This window comes from Syngnathus scovelli, unplaced genomic scaffold (assembly GCF_024217435.2).
Source record: "Syngnathus scovelli strain Florida unplaced genomic scaffold, RoL_Ssco_1.2 HiC_scaffold_23, whole genome shotgun sequence".
In the NCBI taxonomy this organism is placed as follows: Eukaryota; Metazoa; Chordata; class Actinopteri; order Syngnathiformes; family Syngnathidae; genus Syngnathus; species Syngnathus scovelli.
Window position 1 is genome coordinate 2407032 of NW_026061323.1, and position 19412 is coordinate 2426443.

At 46.8% G+C, this 19412-nt stretch overlaps 1 long non-coding RNA gene and 1 other non-coding gene across 2 annotated transcripts; both read right to left on the bottom strand.

Moving 5' to 3' along the window:
* Positions 1–259: 259 nt before the first annotated feature.
* On the bottom strand, positions 260–15197 carry LOC125992670 (uncharacterized). The gene is made up of 5 exons (XR_011086275.1): positions 13653–15197; positions 11163–12863; positions 10896–10976; positions 10227–10323; positions 260–3785 (listed from the first exon to the last, which is right to left on the bottom strand). It is a non-coding gene; the product is annotated as an uncharacterized lncRNA (long non-coding RNA).
* Positions 15198–16989: 1792 nt separating this feature from the next.
* On the bottom strand, positions 16990–17062 carry trnat-ugu (transfer RNA threonine (anticodon UGU)). The gene has a single exon. It is a non-coding gene; the product is annotated as a tRNA-Thr (tRNA).
* Between the last annotated feature and the right edge of the window lie 2350 nt (positions 17063–19412).

The following is a 19412-nucleotide window of genomic DNA, read 5'->3' on the forward strand; positions in this document are numbered from 1 at the left end:
TGCGCAGTAGTACGTACACGGAGTTTAGGTCTACAGTGCTGTGACACACTGAACGCTTTTGAGTAGTGATGGACACATGAGGCTTCCTTGGTGTTGTTGGATTTTGTCCACAATTTAGGGAGCGCGTTATCTGCGCCTCACGGCAAAAGCCTTTGCCAATCACCTGTTATTCAATTTACTCACTGCATGCTCGTTTGATTTCTTCAGATTTAGGAAAATGCAAAGACACTGAAGCAGAAATTAGACTCACACAGATTGGTTGAGTTCAATCACAATTCTTGTTCAAAAAGCTCTGTTTTCAGGAAAGTACAATACAGCGCTGGGCCCTTCAAGAGCGGAAAGTCTCCATTCAGAAAAGGCAAAGTCCAAGGTTGTTAGATCAGTTTTATATTCAGTAGCACATTGTGGGCCGGGATTGATGGGCGATGAGTCTTCGGGGTGGGGCAAGTTCGAAGGAGAGTCTGCTTCCATGGGAGTGGTGCTGGTTATGGGCGATTCAGCGTGGAGGTGGGGGGCTGTTGGTGTGTGTGTGTGTGTGTGTGTGGAGGGGGGCTGTTGTCTTCCATCCCGTCTTTCGACCTTGGCGATCATCTTTGGCCGAGTTCTCGGGTGGGGGCTGTTGTCTTCCCTCCCGTCTTTCGGCCTTGGCGATCATCTTTGGCCGAGTTCTCGGGTGGCTCCTTCTGGCACCAGCTGGTTTTATCTCCACGTGACCTTCCTGTGAACATTCTCCTCCAATCTCGGACATACACTATCGTACCGCATTCTTCCAATTGTGTCGTCTTGTGCGAATTTATATTAGCTTTTGGTTGTGACATCATTAATCTATTGCTCTTACCTGGCTATGTAAAGTTTGTGCTTTTGATACTTCATGTCTTTGCTTACGTCATTATATTCTTAGTTTAATCATGTTTCCAACCGTATCTGTTCTTGGTTAGGCCAAGATATTTCCCTCTGTGCAGAACGTTCAGTAGTAATCAAAAAGATGGCGTCTCGCATTAGGCAACATATGACGTTTAGTCAAAACACAAGTTATAAAACACAAGATATAACCAAATACTGAACGGTCACGACGACTCTGGCCGTGTCCATGATTTAGAGAAAAACATCAGGCATGCATTGCACAGTTCTTTAAAGGTCATTCAGCTATTTGGGCAATATATCAAAAGACATTTATTTTGCAGTGCACAGAAATACATATTGAATCATGAAGTTGTAGCAACTTCTGTTATTATCGTATTATCAAAGAATGTCTAGTTATGTCGTCTTTATTGGTTGATTACGTGAATATACTTGTCTGCTTATATACTTTATCCAAAGAGATGTGAGCCTATCTGTTATCGTGGCCATGCGGGTTTTCTGTCTTTCGACCCTATCCCTTCACTCCCTCTGTTGACCTCAGTTTAACTGAGGTCACCAAAAATCCGTATGTGTTCATGCTCCCTCTGTTGACCCCCCCCCCCCGTTTCAGCCGTGCGTCTTTCTAGCTCCATCACAATCAGAAATGCCTTACTGTGGGTCCTCCGCGGCCACCTCAACCAGCCTCAGTACCGCCTCCGGATTCATTAGTAATGTGGACATCATGTACCCGGGGGGCTGTTCCTGCCTCCCCACAATGGCCGTCACCATCACCTTCTGGCAAAGAGAGCGGATACACGGAAAACAACAACAGCCACAAAGCACCAACACACCCATAGTTCCCATTACTGCCGTTATCGCTGACCCTATCATTCCCGCGTATCTACCAAACCACTTACTCACCCACTTATCCCACCAACGCACACCCAGGCCCGAGTTAGATGACATTTCCAGGGAAAGGGCCCTTAGCCCGCGGAGGGCTCTAGTGAGTGTGCCGTCTGGGGCCGTATTGTTAGGAATGTACGTGCAACACTCATCTTTAAACATGGAACACACTCCTCCTCTCTCTGCCAGCACCATATCCAGTGCTACACGATTCTGGTGGGTCATCAATGACGTGGCGGCCAACTGCCCATGAATCGCTGTTACTGCCTCTGTCGTAAAGTTAGCCAGCCTCTGCTGATTATAATGAACATAATTAATTCGATCCACATTTTTGTTTGGGGTCACCCAGAGAAAAATAGACTCAAAGCCCGCAGCTACCTGGTCAGCCAATTTATACTCATCTGGGACTCCACGGGGAACTCCAATAGCGTCTATGTAAACGGGGGAGGTGGTACGCGTCACATCTGATAAATAGTCCCTACGGACCCTCCCCCCGTACTGCCTCCTGGAGGACCAGCCCGAATAGTCTGCAAGGTCACCGCCTATAGAGAACAAAGTCACAGGGGAGATCAATGACACCAGAGCACAAGTCCCTTCCCAATGTGGGGGCAGCCATCCCACCAAACGCCTACCGCCGCACCACCACCAGATATCTGCTCTGCTTTTCACCAACCTTTTCGCGCTCCGATTTCCTGTCAAGTTCACAAAGTGGGTGCACAATTCCAACGGTACCCTCCCCAAAAGCAGAGCGTCAGATGTCCTCAAATCTCTCACCACACACGTATGATTTCCTACCATAGGGACCTGGAACGTTGGTGGTTCCATGTCGGGTGCCAAGGGAAACACTTCATCATAACCCCGACACAAAGGGCTCACATTATCTTTAGACATTAACTCTATTAAACAGTACCAATCCGGTTTTGCGGCTGGTTCAAGGGTCTGGCCCGTGCCTCTAGACCTCCCGAACGCGGAGGGCACTACTCGTAACAATGGTCTGGGGGGAGCACACACAATACAATTACTAGCCTGTGTGCGTTTAGCCACATCAGTTGCTGTTTGCATCCATACATTAGTCATGGCATCTACCCCTGTGGATGCTAGAAATCTCTGCGGAAGCGTAAGACTGTCAGTATCAAAGACCTTAACTTTTGCCGTGGGCAGCAACAATTTGTCCGCCGGGGGCGCACTAGCTCCGGGAGTTATTAATCGAATCTTGATCAACCCCAGGGGATCAGTCCCCTCTATATCGGCCCCAAAGAAAAGATAATAGCCCTTCGGATCCCCCCGGCATGCTCTCCATGTCTCAATTTGTCTGTAATTTGGGTCAGCATTGAAAGTGGTTATTGTAAGTAAAATTTGAGTGTCAGTTTCTGCCTTAGTCAATTCCCCCCTCGACAATTCAACATTTTTTATCGGATTAGTTGGGACCCACGAGCCAGTATAAGCTACTACAGAACCCCACGTGTCGCACTCAGAAGGATCGTAAGGGCACAAATACAGATCGCTAATTTTAGCAACTTTTCTGGACACTCCCCTCTGTCCCGGAGTTGTCTGACAGACGAAAACTTGGCACACATCAAACTGATAGGTTCGCGTGGTGCCCAGGATGTAGTCCAGGGACAGACCTCTAAATCGTTCCAAGCACGTGTCAGCCTGTTTGAGTGGCGGCTGTTCCCGACGCCATCTAAATGTTACTTGTGTCTCTCGTCTCGTAGGTTCAAAAATGCCTTGGAATTTGAAAATGTCTGCGAGCGGTACTACAACAATGAGTGTTATGATTAATACCGTACAGGACAGTGTCATCCAATGCATCAGTCGTCGTCCTGCGCCGCTTCCTCGCAGTGGGCTGGGGCGCACTGGCTCAAGTGGAACCATGTTGCCCCTTTTCCCCTCAAGCGGAGGGCGTGGGACGTCCTCTCGGTTACTTCGTACGGACCGGTCCATCTTGGCTCGGCCCACTTTCTCTTCAAACTTTTCAAGTAGACCCATGATGTAGTGAGAGTCTCCACCGGGTTCTCACTGCCTTTCTCTGTCGTGCTGACCTGTTTGGAGAATAATCGAACAAGACGGTTGAGCGCCTCGAAGTACGGCTTATACCTGAGGGGCTCCATTTTTTCCTCCGTCCCTGTTCCTGCTGCTGGTCCGGGGAACTGCTGTCCTCTAGAGAGCTCGTACGGTGTGAACTTGGTCTGTGAACTGACTGAGCTTCGAATGGACAACAATGCTAGCGGCAGCGCATCCAGCCATGTCAATTTTGTTTCTGCCATTATTTTGGCCATTCGGTTTTTTAGGGTCTGATTCATCCTTTCGACCTTCCCTTGTGATTGTGGGCGATAGACGGTTCCGAAAACATGTTTGAGTCCCAGAATTTTTTCTACCCTTTGAAGATCTTTGTTTTTAAAATGCCGTCCGTTATCTGATCGAATACGGCGAGGAAAGCCGTGAGTTGGAATATACTGGTTCACCAAGGCCTTGATGACAGAGGCCGCGTCCTCGCGTTTACATGGATATGCCTCGGGCCATCGTGTGAAGGTGTCCACAATCACCAGCAAATATCGCTGTCCTCTCACCCGATCAAGCATATCAGTAAAATCAATTTGTATTTCCTCACCCGGTTGCCGGGGCAATGGAAACGTCCCTTGGAGAGGTTTCATGGTTGGCCGAACATTGTGCAATTGACACACCTGACAATTATCCACCACCCTGTCAATTGTGTCTCGCATGTGTGGGTGCCACCAGTGCAAAAGTGATCGTGTTATTTGCGTCTTACCCACGTGTGCTGCCCCATGCGCCTCCTCCACCAGGACACGGAGCCGTCGAGCAGAGGGAATAGGACGTCCGTCTGGATGCCGCCACAAGCCAGTGTCATCCTTGGAAGCTCTATTAGCCTTCCAAGCTGTTTTTTCTTCTGGGGAAGCCTGTTTTTGGTCTTCTAACAAGGTCTCTACCGTTATCTTTGGAAACATTTCGACCGGATCTACCTCGGTGCTCATCATTTGGTATACCGGCCGGTACCCTGCTGTCTGTTTGGCTGCCTGATCTGCGGCCTCATTTCCTTTCTCTACCCAAGTTGTGCCCTTACTATGTCCTTTGCATTTGATCACCGCGACCTTGCTGGGTCTCATCAAGGCCTCCCGCAACCTCATCACTTCTTCCTGATGTTTAATTGGCTTCCCTGTTGCTGTTAAAAACCCTGCTCTAAGCCATTGCATCAATTCCACATGTACAACTCCACAAACATATGCCGAGTCTGTATACACATTCACACTTTTACCTTCTGCCAGTTCTAGCGCTCTTACCACGGCTCTGAGCTCTGCCCGCTGTGCTGATTGTTTCCCTTCCATTTTTTCTGTTTCTTTGACTTCCAACTGACCCTGCATGTTTTGCTCCACTATTGCATAGGCGGTCCGTAAGCCTCCTGCGTGGGGATCTCTGAAACAACAACCGTCAGTGTACAAATTCATTTCCGCATCCGGGTATGCGTCCCCTTGTAACTCTGGTCTGATCTTAGACTGCTCCACTGCTCTCCTTTCGCACTGATGCTGTTCCCCTTCCAAAAGCGCGTCTGCCATGTTGATGCCCTTGTGTGTGTATGTAATATGCGGTGCACTCACAATCTTCTCTACCCGGCCTTGTCTCAATGGGGATAGTGTAAATGCTGTAGATGTTACGAACGCCATTACACTATGTGTTGTGAGTACTGTAAGTGGGTGAAGCATCACAATGTGTGCAGTTTTCTGCAAGATTTTTGCCAGTCCTGCCACGTATCTGGTGCATGGTGGGTGCCTTTTTTCTGTCTGGTCGAGCTGTACACTTGTGTACATCAAGACTTGTCTGTCCCCTCCCCCCTTCTGAAAAAGAACGCCGCCAATTGTGGCGGTCTTTTCAGACACATCCAAATAGAAAGGCTTTGTGTAGTCTGGTCGGTGTAGCTCTGCTGCTGTAGCCAGCGCCTGCTTGAGCGAGATGAACGCACTCTCGGACTGGGTGTCCCAATCTAAAACTGCAGTTCGGTTGCGCATCCCCTTCGCCGCAATCAGGGCTCGCAAGGGTGCCGTCAGTTCTCCATAGTCTGCCACATAACTACGACTATACCCTGCCAGTCCCAAAAATGACAGGATGTCTCGCACAGTTTGTGGTCTGGGGTGTGATAAAATTGATTCACGGTGTGTCGGTGAGATGGCGGTCCCTGTCCGTGACAACATTCGTCCCAAAAAGGATACTGTCGCCCGGCAACATTGTAATTTCTCCCTAGAAACCTTGAAACCACACTTGTGTAGATGTCGTAATAGCAGATCAGTGGCTTCCAGGCATGTGGTGTCTGTTGGTGCCGCCAGCAACAGGTCATCCACATACTGAATCAATACCACGCCGCTAGGCAAGGTGAGTGGAGACAAAAGGTCTTTCAACACTTGATTAAAGATTCCTGGTGACAGCAAAAAACCTTGAGGTAATCTGGTGTAGCGGAGTTGTTCCCCCTCATATGTGAATGAGAAGATATCACGCACTTCCTCAGCTAGGGGAAGGCAAAAGAATGCGTTTGCCAAATCAATCACGGTAAAGAATGTATGTGTGTGATCAATTATACTGAGGGCCGTAAATGGATTTGGTACAGGACTCGTTGGAGTAATGACAATGGCGTTAATGCGTCTGAGATCGTGTGCCATACGATACCCTCCAGCTACTTTTTCCACAGGCAGGATGGGAGTGTTCCATGATGACTGAGAGTACTCCAACACCCCTGATGCTTTTAGGCCCGCGATAGTCTCTCGAATTCCCTGCTCTGCTTCCTGGTCCCGGCGGTACTGGTTCTGCCAGACTGGGGAAAGAGTGGAGACGGCAAACACCACCGGGGCGACTGCCGCGCAAAACCCAACATCCGTCGGGCCCCGCGACCACAGCCCCCCCGGTAGTGACACAAGCATAGACTCGGCTCTGGGATGATCGGTTTTCTCGCACCCGTGATCTCGTGAAATTTGTTGATGTTCCAAAACCGAAGAATTCAATGTGTTTGCCGGAATTCGATAGGCTGACGCAGACACAGAATATTCGACAGACGGCCAGGAAGTTGGGACCCAATCTTTAACTTGTACACACTGTTTTACCATAGGTCCCAAATCCTTTGCCTGATGTTGTGCCCCAATTGCAAGTGTGATGTGTGGCTCCGCGAACGCGCTCATCTCATACCAATCCCCCTGTTCAGGCGTCAAGGATACATGCGCGGCAATGCCTTTGATGGTTATATACACAAAATCAGACACCAATTTCCATTGGTGTCCCTCAATTTGTTTGGCAAAAGCCTCTTGATAAACCAGATTGGATGTGCGATCATAGTACAATGTACAATGTAGTGGGTCCGCTGGTTGATCAAAGGGGTACAAGGTCAACAGCCAGGGGGACCAAAGTTGAAACAGCGCGCGTACCCCAACCTCAGCCGGTGACTCAGGGTTCAGGACCGCCCAATAAATGTCAGCATATTGTTCTTGTTCAGCCGTCGGGTAGGTGGAGAGCATGGCGTATGCCTTTCCGGACCAGTGTGCACACTCATACTTAGTTCCATCAGGAAAAGTCACTTGCAGTCCTTTTGTTGTACACCAAATGCAAGCTCCACATTTGATGAGCAGGTCTCTCCCCATGAGATTTAGTGGGCACTTTGATGAAAACACAAAAGAATGTTCGAGTCTTTGTTTACCCACCTCAACGATGGCAGGGCCGGTTAATGGCAGAGAATCAGGCAGTCCCGAGAAGCCGACGAGAGTGACGGTGTGGTTGGTGACACCGAGGCGTGGAGGAAGTTCACAAATTGTAGAGTACCTTGCTCCCGTGTCCAGCATGAACTGGAGGGTCTGTCCTTCCACCATCACCGGGATGCAGGGATCTGCCAGACCCTGCATGTTGAGGCCACTCGGGCAGCCCTATTGTTGTATAGGGTACTGTCCCGGGTACGTCAGGGCCAGTTGAGCACCTGGTATTGTCGGTGTCGGCGCTGGGGCTGGTAACGCCAGTTGAGTCGGTGGGGCAGGCAGCTGGGGCAAAAACTGACTTTGTGCCGGTGCCATTTGGAAACTCCCTTGCGGCGCCATTTGCCCTTGTGGATGATACTGGGCAAATCCAGATGTTTGCGCAGGCTGGTAGGTAGTTGATAGGTACGGGCAGTCCCTCACCCAGTGCCCCCAGCCTCGGCAGTAATAACACACACCGCTCCGAGCACCCGGTCCCCCTCCACCCCGACCCCTCTGTCCACGCCCCCGGCCCTTTTTATATCCCTGATAATTGGGATTTGGATTATTCATGAAACATTGTGTTGGCATTGCCTCACCTGGTATTTGCGCGTGAGCAGAAGAAGAGGCCTGTCCTGAAGTAGCCGGTGATGCTTGTTGCGTCATTTGCCTGTCCTTCTTATAGGCAGTATTCGCCCGTTTTGCTTCCTGCACCTGTAATTGCAAAAGTTCTATTCTCATTGCCTCCTCTTTATCCACATTTGCTTTTTCTTTCTCCTGAAATCTTGAGTGACGGTGTAAAAAATGTGTTTTCCACTCAGCCTGATCAGCGTTTGTTAGTGACGGATCATCTCTTAGCTGGTCAGCCACTTCTACAGGGCTGCCTTTCAAAACCGCTTCCCGATATAGCTGTGTCATCAACAGGCTAGCTGATGGATCCATCCCAGAGGCCTCTGTCCACTCGCGTCGGGTACGTGACAAATATGCCAAGCCTGTCTCACTCTTCCCCATCTGAAAAACACAGCTCGACAAAAGCCCCAGAGGGGCAGGAAACATTCGTCGCATGGCGCTACCGACCTCGCGTAGAATCGCGCCCGTGAGCGGGAGCTCGTCCCGCAAGCTGTTAGTGCCGGCAATCTCCTCTAGATTCCTCAGCTCCTGAAAAGTTAGTTTAGTCCCACAAATGGCCCTTAAATCGCCCATAGCCAATGACAGTCCTTGTGTTGCGTCTGTAAATCTCTGCATGAATATTGCACCGCCTCCACTAGGAGCGGGCAGCTTGTCGGTCAGACAAGCGCGGTCTGTGAGGCTAAATGGGGAGTAAATGCGGGTTTGAGGGTCGTGCGGTGTTGTTAACAATGGTGCCTGAATTTGGGGCTTTGTGGCTGATCGAGTTTGATATTGTACAATGTTTGTTTCTGCCTTGTCATGGGAAGTTGTGTGTGTTTCGCCTCGTCCCTTATCTCGGTCTGCGTTTGATAAGGTTGGCCAAGTTCCCAGAGCGGGGCCTTCTTTCTCCTCCTCCTGCTGCTTACCCAGAGCCCCCGCCTGTGGACCCTCTGTCTCTGTCTCATCTTCAAACTCAGAAGAGAGTACATCATGTACCGTTTGTCGTACCCCCTGGGCTACTGTATCATAAAGTTCCTTTCTGCAGTATGCTCCACAACCCTGTGCGTGGTTATTTTTAGCAACATACGCTCGTGGCTTGCAGCGGTCTTCCCTAGTACTCCAGCACCTCACCAATTCAGCTTCCGGGTCCAAATCCCCCCGCTCGTCGGGCTCCGCGCCTGTAGAAAAAGATAATCTCGGCACATAATTAGCGGAAGCCCGCCCTCTCGCTTTACCCCTGGGCGGGCGGTCAGCTACCTCATATTGTACTGTTCCCCGAACAATTTCAGCAATCGGGGCCTGGATCCCTGCTCTCTCTTCCCCCATAGTTGCTGATTTGGCAATTTGCATAGCGGATGACGTCGGTGGATCTACCGGCCGTGGAGGGGGAGCCCGAGCTATTTCCCCCTTATCTTGCCTCTCTCCAGATCCTGTCACTACTGCGACATTGTCGCTCCGTGCTAATTTTAATGCCGCCGCCAATTGAAATAGGACAGTCATCATTTTTGCCACTTTGCGGCGACGTGCCTCACAAATACGTTTTTTGAACATATTTCTTTTATCGTTTTGCATTTCCTCCAATTCGCGTGCCAATTCCTCAAATCCAGCCATAATTATTGCCACTGCCTTGAGTACGTCAACATGTTCCGAATCTCGCGGGAAAAAAACCACATTTTTGCCCTTGATCTATTTGCTCACGAACTTTTCTTACTAATTTTGTCTTTTCTCTAGCCTTATTTCCAGCCAATTCTCCCAAACAGGGCCACACAAGATCCAATTGTTGTCGCACCGTGATATTCGCCTTTCCAAATTTCTCTACCTCCACTTTTAGAATCTCTTCCTTCCACTTAAATTCCATGCTGATTTTTTATGTTGTCTTTTCTGACTCCTCTAAACGTCCGTTTAATTGTCCCGGTTGGGCCCGTCTTCTATCGGAATAGTCTGTTACTTTATGTCAGTCTCAGTCTCAGTCTTTCTCCTCCCCGTTGTCTCAGCAAAAATTTGACACTGCCAGTTTCACAAGCATCACAATGTGCTCCACCAACTGTTATCACCCCGTTCTTTTGACAAAACACAGCCAGCACAAATAAATACAGGTAGCGGAAGAAAAGGGATAGTAGGAAACAAGAGATACAGTATGAACCCCGCACTCACCCCTCGTCTCTTTCACTCGTTCGCTCAGAAGCCACCGATTCAGCACCCGCGCAGTTTTGCACAGAATCTTCACAGAGATACACTCTTAACCCCGCTGCTGCCACAATATAAACAATAGGACCTATTATACATTACCATTTTCACACAATCACAATAATATATATTTTACCGCGACTCGGACATCCCAGATGTCCCTTGCCTTAGACAGCCCTATAATGTTCTAAGGTCACACTATTGGAGTCGCTAGGCATCCGTCCTGCTATATCAGCGATGCCTTCACCTGTTTTTTTTTTTTTTTTTTTTACGAGTCCCCGACCCGTGTGGTGGCCTGGCCGAATCAATCGACCTTGACCTCAGGCAACAGTACAAGTCCCCGAGCGTCTCCTATTGAGGCCACTCCGGGTGCCCATATGCTAGTCACTGGCACCCCACAAGTTCTCTACGGTGTGAGCGCCCTTCGTTGATCAGACGAAGTCCTCACCACCTTTCTCTTTCTTTCTTTATCCCAAAAATCACTTTTACCAAGTTCCACACAAGCCTAAATATCTAACAACAAACAAGTTAAACAACAATCTTTCCTGAACACACAGCTGAAATTATCATTCCCTGCATTCCGCCTTCACTCCACAACATTGCTTGAACTGGGAGAGAGAAAAAATGTCCTCTTACCGTTTGTGCCAATCGGGCTGCAATGTTGCTGAGCAAGAGCGGACGAGGAATAATCCTTTCCTGGAGCCTGCACTCTTCCCTCTGAAGAAATCACGTCGGATGGTCACCATTTGTTGGATTTTGTCCACAATTTAGGGAGCGCGTTATCTGCGCCTCACGGCAAAAGCCTTTGCCAATCACCTGTTATTCAATTTACTCACTGCATGCTCGTTTGATTTCTTCAGATTTAGGAAAATGCAAAGACACTGAAGCAGAAATTAGACTCACACAGATTGGTTGAGTTCAATCACAATTCTTGTTCAAAAAGCTCTGTTTTCAGGAAAGTACAATACAGCGCTGGGCCCTTCAAGAACGGAAAGTCTCCATTCAGAAAAGGCAAAGTCCAAGGTTGTTAGATCAGTTTTATATTCAGTAGCACATTGTGGGCCGGGATTGATGGGCGATGAGTCTTCGGGGTGGGGCAAGTTCGAAGGAGAGTCTGCTTCCATGGGAGTGGTGCTGGTTATGGGCGATTCGGCGTGGAGGTGGGGGGCTGTTGGTGTGTGTGTGTGTGTGTGGAGGGGGGCTGTTGTCTTCCATCCCGTCTTTCGACCTTGGCGATCATCTTTGGCCGAGTTCTCGGGTGGGGGCTGTTGTCTTCCCTCCCGTCTTTCGGCCTTGGCGATCATCTTTGGCCGAGTTCTCGGGTGGCTCCTTCTGGCACCAGCTGGTTTTATCTCCACGTGACCTTCCTGTGAACATTCTCCTCCAATCTCGGACATACACTATCGTACCGCATTCTTCCAATTGTGTCGTCTTGTGCGAATTTATATTAGCTTTTGGTTGTGACATCATTAATCTATTGCTCTTACCTGGCTATGTAAAGTTTGTGCTTTTGATACTTCATGTCTTTGCTTACGTCATTATATTCTTAGTTTAATCATGTTTCCAACCGTATCTGTTCTTGGTTAGGCCAAGATATTTCCCTCTGTGCAGAACGTTCAGTAGTAATCAAAAAGATGGCGTCTCGCATTAGGCAACATATGACGTTTAGTCAAAACACAAGTTATAAAACACAAGATATAACCAAATACTGAACGGTCACGACGACTCTGGCCGTGTCCATGATTTAGAGAAAAACATCAGGCATGCATTGCACAGTTCTTTAAAGGTCATTCAGCTATTTGGGCAATATATCAAAAGACATTTATTTTGCAGTGCACAGAAATACATATTGAATCATGAAGTTGTAGCAACTTCTGTTATTATCGTATTATCAAAGAATGTCTAGTTATGTCGTCTTTATTGGTTGATTACGTGAATATACTTGTCTGCTTATATACTTTATCCAAAGAGATGTGAGCCTATCTGTTATCGTGGCCATGCGGGTTTTCTGTCTTTCGACCCTATCCCTTCAGTGTAACTGCCGAACCCGAAGCAGATGTGTCTTTCGCCGCTGGGCGGAGCTGTTGCGGCTCTGGCGAAGCTTCAAGGTTTGCATGGTGTGCAAATTATTTTTGTGTGAATTAATTGTAGTTCCTTGTTATTTGTATATAGTTTGTAGCACTGTCTTGTTGATATTAAGTTGCGATAGAAACCGGGGGTAAGTTAGACTTCGAGGGCACTTCCTGTTTCCTGGAAAGAAGCGGAAAGGTGACGTGATGCAACAGCGCAATAGTTAACGACCGACCTAGGATGCGTCATCGCGAAGCTACTAAGTTAAAAACAGTAAAGTACCCAGTTGTTCACTGGCAGGCCAAAGTGGTATGTATGTTTTACTTTTACTTTTGTATTTGATATGTATGTTTTGTAAATCTAAGTATATCTATGTGTTGTCGCTAGTCCTATGGTGTGGCTGTGATGTCAACGAATTAAGATCACAGTAAACATCTGTAACAAAGAACTCACGTCTCTTTAGTGAAGAAACTGGAACACTTGGGATTTGAAGCTTTCCCACCAAACGGTTTGCGAATAGGTTCACAAACCCCCCTGCTGGTCAAAAGGAGTAATTTATTCCATTAATGAGAATTACATTCACCTCTATACAGTGGCGCCTCGGTTTTCAAACACAATCCATTCCAGAAGGCTGTTCAAGAAGTGAATCATTCGAATTCCGAATCACATTTTTCCATTACAAATAATGGGGGAAAAAAAATATTCCGTTCCAAGCCAAAAAAAAAAACTGCCTTTTTTAAGCAGTTTTTTCATTTGCGCATTTTTGTCCAATCGCGCAACTGCAGCGCACCGCCGAACATGCAACCGTAGCGCGTCGCCGACCGCGCAACTACACCGCGCTGGTCGCATTTTTGTGACAGACCGTCGCTGAAATTTAGAAAATATTTTAAAGTTCTGATGTACTTTCCAAAATGTAAGTGGACATCAGTGCGCAGGGAGCTTAGTTTTGTCCAATCGCGCAACCGCAGCGCACCGCTGAACGCGCAACCATTGCGCGCCGCCGACCGCGCAACCGCACCGCGCTGGTCGCATTATTTAAGTGGACCTTAGTGCGCAGGGAGCTTAATTTGGTCCGATTGCGCAACCGCAGCGTTACCAAAGTAACGAAAATACAATAACAACGGAGTCAGCCGGCATCCGGGCTGCGCAGTCGGGATGTCTTGGGTCCTCCTGGCTCATCTCGCGAGGTTCGACCTCCGAATTTTGTTCGACAATCGAAGCAAAACAATCTCGAATTTTTTGTTCGAATTCTTATTTGCTCGAGAACCAGGACGTTCGAAAACCGAGGTTTGACTGTAAAAGAAATAGATGCAGCTCACTGACAAGTGCCGCTATTTAAGCTAATTTTAGAACAGTCCTGCGGGCGACTCATGCGGTCCTCATGGGCGTCCTCGTGCCCGCGGGCACCGTGTTGGTGACCCCAGCCGTGGAGGCTATTTTGTGTGTTTTGGAGTGTTCTTTGGTATTGAGTGGGGCTGGTTGGCCGCTTTTCCTTTTTTCCTTTTTCTTGTTGCTTTGCTTTGATGTCTTTTAACTTTCACACTTAAAGGCTTTTTTTTGTGGCGCCGTTGTGTGAATACTGCTGGGGCCTGAATTTCCCAGCCCTCGGGATCAATAAAGTTTCAATCAATCAATCAATAAACTATATAACAAATAACTAACATAAATACCAAGTTTATCGCACCATCCGTGTCACTCCAAATTATTAAATTCATTGAAATCTTCATCCTCTGTGTCACGTGCGTTCGCGTCGCACCGGAAGTGACGTCGTGCATCCTGATAACTGGCCCAAAAACCAACCTTCTGAGGATTCAGCCTGTGAATTTGGTCACAGCTCGTGACCCCTTTTTTGCAGGATCAGTTCTCTTGCTAGCAACGAGGCTTCAACACTTACCGCTAATCAAAATTTCAAACACACTACTATACAGCAAGGTTAGCAGATGTAGCTGTCTGTCAGACCCTAGTGGGAATTTAACTCACACCCTCTGATTTACAATTCTAGTGCTCTTATCACTTAGCGATGCCGCCTTGCTTGGCAAAACTGTGTCAACCTTTTAGAAGATGAACCAAAAGAAACTCTTAAAAATGTAGTCTAACCAGGACTCTAGGACAGTGATTTTCAACCAGTGTGCACACATTTGTGTGCCATGAGAAACTATAAAATTTCCCTTCACGTCCCCAAAGACAACAACAACTCATCACACAACTGCTGGAAACCAGTACCATGGACAAGATATGTGGAAATACACCCTCAACTATTATAAATTCAACTTGCACAGCAAATGTTAAGTATATTATCAGAGTTCAGTGAGAACTGAACTCAGAACCCCTTGTTTACTAGACCAGTACCCTAACTACTGAACTACAAGGCCTGTTCTATGGCTGTTACTAATAAACTATAAACTATTCATGTACAATATTGCGAAATGTAATCAGGATGTGTCACAAATCAACAGGTATGTTTAACTCCCATGCTACTATTCTGCGAGCAAGCAAAGCTAGATAGCTGGGCCAAGTTTGAGAACCAGTTAGTGTGCTCGAACCTCATAGCTGGTTGAAGCACTGGTCTTGGAAAGCAGGATTGAGTCCTGATTTTGATTCTTCTATATGTACAAGTTTGAATGTGACAACAGCCGGCAACAGCCATGCCTAACGAGCTAAAGGACAAGGTGTGTCCTTTCATCAAAAAAGCTGTAGCCAAAGATTCTCTCAGAAGGGACATTTATAAAAACACATGCAAGAACACACACAGGTGAGAAACCTTTTTCCTGCTCAGTTTGTGGCCAAAGATTCTCTCAGAACAGTCACTTAAAAATAAACACAAGAACACACACAGGTGAGAAACCTTTTTCCTTCTCAGTTCTTGGCCCAAGATTGTTAGGGTTGACAAATTACAGTGGAGCCTCGGTTTTCGAACGTCCAGGTTCTCGAACAAATCGGTATTCAAACAAAAACTTTGAGATTTTTTTTGCTTCGGATGTCGGACGAAATTCGGTTGTCGAACCTCGCGAGATGAGCCGAGAGGACCCGCATGTCAACTGACTCCGTTCGTTATTACATTATTGTTACGCTGAAGATTGCATCAACTCTAATCATGCCTCCAAAGGAAGCAAGTGGGAGCAATAAAGCCATCCTAAAACACAAAGACGCTCCTAAAGCAATGCGACAGTGAGCGCCCGGCGCGCTGCGGTTGCGCGACTGGACCAAATTAAGCTCCCTGCGCACTGAGGTCCACTTAAATTTTGGAAAGTCCATTAGGACTTTAAAAAATATTTTCTAAATTTTAGCGACCGCACTGTCACAATAATGCGACCAGCGTGGTGCAGTTGCGCGGTCGGCGGCGCACTAAGGTTGCGCGTTTGGCGGTGCGCTGCAGTTGCGCGATCGGACAAAATTAAGCTCCCTACGCACTGAGGTCCACTTAAGTTTTGGAAAGTACATCAGGACTTTAAAAATATTTTCTAAATTTCAGCGACGGCTCTGTCACAATAATGCGACCAGCGCGGTGCAGTTGCGCAGTCGGCGACGCGCTGCGGTTGCGCGTTCGGCGGTGCACTACAGTTGCGCGAATGAATAAAATGGTTAAAAAAGGCGTTTTTTGGGATTGAACCGGATTAATTTTTTTCCATTATTTGTAAAGGGAAAACATGATTCGGAATTCGAATGATTCACTTCTCGAACAGCCTTCTGGAACGGATTGTGGTCGAAAACCGAGGCTCCACTGTATCTTGATCGTATGATTATGTTGGAATGTAGACTATATTGATTAACCAGTTGCTGAGGGGAACAAACTTCTTCTGTTTGTTCTCACAACATCGTAAACAAAGTGCTAAGACTTCTGCACTGGTTGACCAGCTGCAGAGGAAGCAATCAAGTTTCCCCCTGTTTCCCTCAACATCATAAAACACCCCCTGCTCTGATTTGACCAGATGTTGGGGGTTCACCAAACCTGTCCACTCTCAATCCCCCCCCCCCCCCCTGTTTTCTCTCAATAAATATGTCCATATATGTTCAGAGTTTCTGAATAGATATTTGAAAGAGTAATATGGCAAATGACTTTAAAATATATGTAGTCTCCGCTCAGCATCCGTCGCCATTTAACGAATGCCAGTTTCAAGGCTGAATTCGTGTGTCACGTGACGTGCCTTCGCGTCGCACCGGTAGTCACGTCATGCAGCCTGATAATTGGCAAAAAAAACCTTGACTTTCTGAGGATGTAGCATGTTAATTTGGACACAGCAAGTGAATCATTTTTTGGCAAGACCAGTTCTCTTGCTCGCAATGAGGCTTTAGCACCTACCGCTAATCATAAATTCAAACACACTACTATCAAGCAGGGCTCACACCCTCTGAGTTACAATTCTAGTGCTCTTATTACTGAGCTACACAGCCTTGCTTGGCAAAACTGTGTCAACCATTTAGAATATTGACCAAAAGAAATGCTTGAAAATGTAGTCTAAAGAGGACTCTAAGCCAGTGATTCTCATTCAGTGTGGACACATTTGTGTGTCGTGGGAAATTATAAAATTTCCCTTAAGATCCTCAAAGACAATAACTCTTCACACAACTGCTGGTCACCAGTACCATGGACAAAGTATGTGCAATTACACCCTCAACTCTTATAAATCCAGCTTGCGCAGCAAATGCTTAGTATAAAATCAGGCCTCAGTGAGATTTGAACTCACAACCCTTGGTTTACAAGAGCAGTGCTCTAACCACTGAGCTACAAGGCCTGTTCTACTGTGGTTAATAATAAACTATAAACTATTCAACTACAATATTGCAACGTGGAAATCAGGATGTCACCGCATCTACCTCCCATGCTACTATTCTGCGAGCAAGCAAGGCAAAATAGCTTGGCCAAGTTTGAGAACCAGTTAGCGTGCTCGAACCTCTGGTTGAAGCTGGTGGTTGAAGCGCTGGTCTTTATGTTTGAATGTGACAACAGCCAGCTCAGTTTGTGGCCAAAGATTCTCTCAGAAGGTAAACTTAAAAACACATGGAAGAACACACACAGGTGAAAGAAAATGTTCCTGCTCAGCTTGTGGCCAAAGATTCTCAGAGAAAGGAAGCTTAAAGAGACACACAAGAACCCACACTGGTGAGAACCCTTTTCCTGAAATATAAAGATGCACTTATCTTAGCAAAAACTCGTTATTTTTCCCAAGTCATTAATCCCAATAAAAACAATCCTAAATTATTATTAGTTCAAATTTTAGGTCCGTCTGTCTTAAATATAATTAATCTGTCTGTCTCCTCTGGGATAGTGCCTACAGCCTTTAAAACTGCTATCATTAAACCGTTACTTAAGCGACCAAATCTTGACCCCGACTGTCTCAGTAATTATAGGCCAGTTTCAAACCTCCCAATCATAGCAAAACTTCTTGAAAAAGTAGTAGCGCAGCAGCTTATTGAGTACATGGTCGCCAATAATCAATGTGAATCTTTTCAGTCTGGTTTTAGAACTAATCATTCCACTGAGACAGCACTTGCTAAAGTGACTAATGATCTCCTCATAGCTATGGATTCGAACACTTCATCGGTATTGTTACTACTTGATCTTAGTGCAGCCTTCGACACTGTAGACTTCGATATTTTATTAGAGCGTCTTAAAAGTTGTGTTGGTATGTCAGGGTCAGCACGAGGCTGATTCTATTCACATCTATCAGACCGGACGCACCGAGTGGTCCATGGCAATACGTCCTCTGAGTTCTACTATAATGTCAATGTTAAGCGGATGACACCCAATTATATATGCCGTTATTGATGACAGATCTGCGGGACTGTTGTAATCTTGAGGCGTGCCTTGCGGAGATCAAGCAATGGATGTCTCTCATCTTCCTTCGTCTTAACCCAGATAAAACTGAGATGTTGATAATTGGTCCAACTCGTTAATAACACTTATTTAAGGAAACCACTATAACTATAGATAACCGTACTATCATTCAGAGTGATACTGTAACTAATCTCGGGGTAATATTTCACCAAACGCTCTCCTTTCAAAAGCACATTAAGAATATAACCAGAATTGCGTTTTTTCACCTTTGTAATATTGCTAAGATTCGTCCGATCCTCTCGACCGGTGATGCGGAAACTATTATACATGCGTTCATCACGTCGCGCCTGGACTACTGTAATGCATTATTCTCTGGTCTTCCTAAGTCCAGCATCAAAAGTCTACAGTTAGTACAAAATACTGTTGCAAGGCTGCTCTCACGGACAAGAAAATTTGATCACATTACCCCAATATTAGCCAATTTACATTGGCTCCCGGTCCATTTAAGATGTGACTTCAAGGTTCTCCTATTAACCTATAAATCATTGCATGGCTTAGCGCCTTCATATCTCGCCAACCTAGTTGTTCCTTATGTTCCGTCTCGTAACCTTCGTTCACAAAACGCTAGTCTTTTAGTGACACAGAGGGCCAAGAAAATGTTTGCAGGGTCTAGGGCATTTTCTATTTGAGCTCCAGAGCTTTGGAATGCCCTACAAATGGATATTAGAACTACTACCTCTCTAGAAACATTTAAGACACGTTTAAAGACACATTTCTATGATATGGCCTTTAATTAACCTGTAGTGGCCGATTCGGCAGGAGTTTGTTTTTGCTCCCTCTCCCCATCCCCCGTCCCCCCACCCCTCCCCGGCTGGGAGGTGGTTCGGTGGCACTCAAGCTGAGAGCGGCTATCTGGATTCTCGTGGACCACTTCAGGATGAGGGAACTGCAGCTTACCTTCCTCGAACACACTGCCAGGACAATCGAGGGCACCTCTGGCAGCTCTTCGCTTTGACTTGGACATCCACTTTTTCATTGATTTTCATATTAAGTATTTTAGGTGCCCTCTCTGCATCCATTGCAGCCTGGTGATCCTGAAAGGGGGATCCTTCCATCTGTGGTCCCTTCTCAAGGTTTCTCATTTTTCTCCTGGTAGGGTTTTTTTGAGGTTCTCCTTGCCCTTTTGGGAGCTAAAGATCAGGGGATGCTTTGAGAATAAGTGTCAATTGTTTGTCTATGTGAAGCCCTTTGAGACTGCTTGTGATTTAGGGCTATACAAATAAACTTGACTTGACTTGACCTGCTCA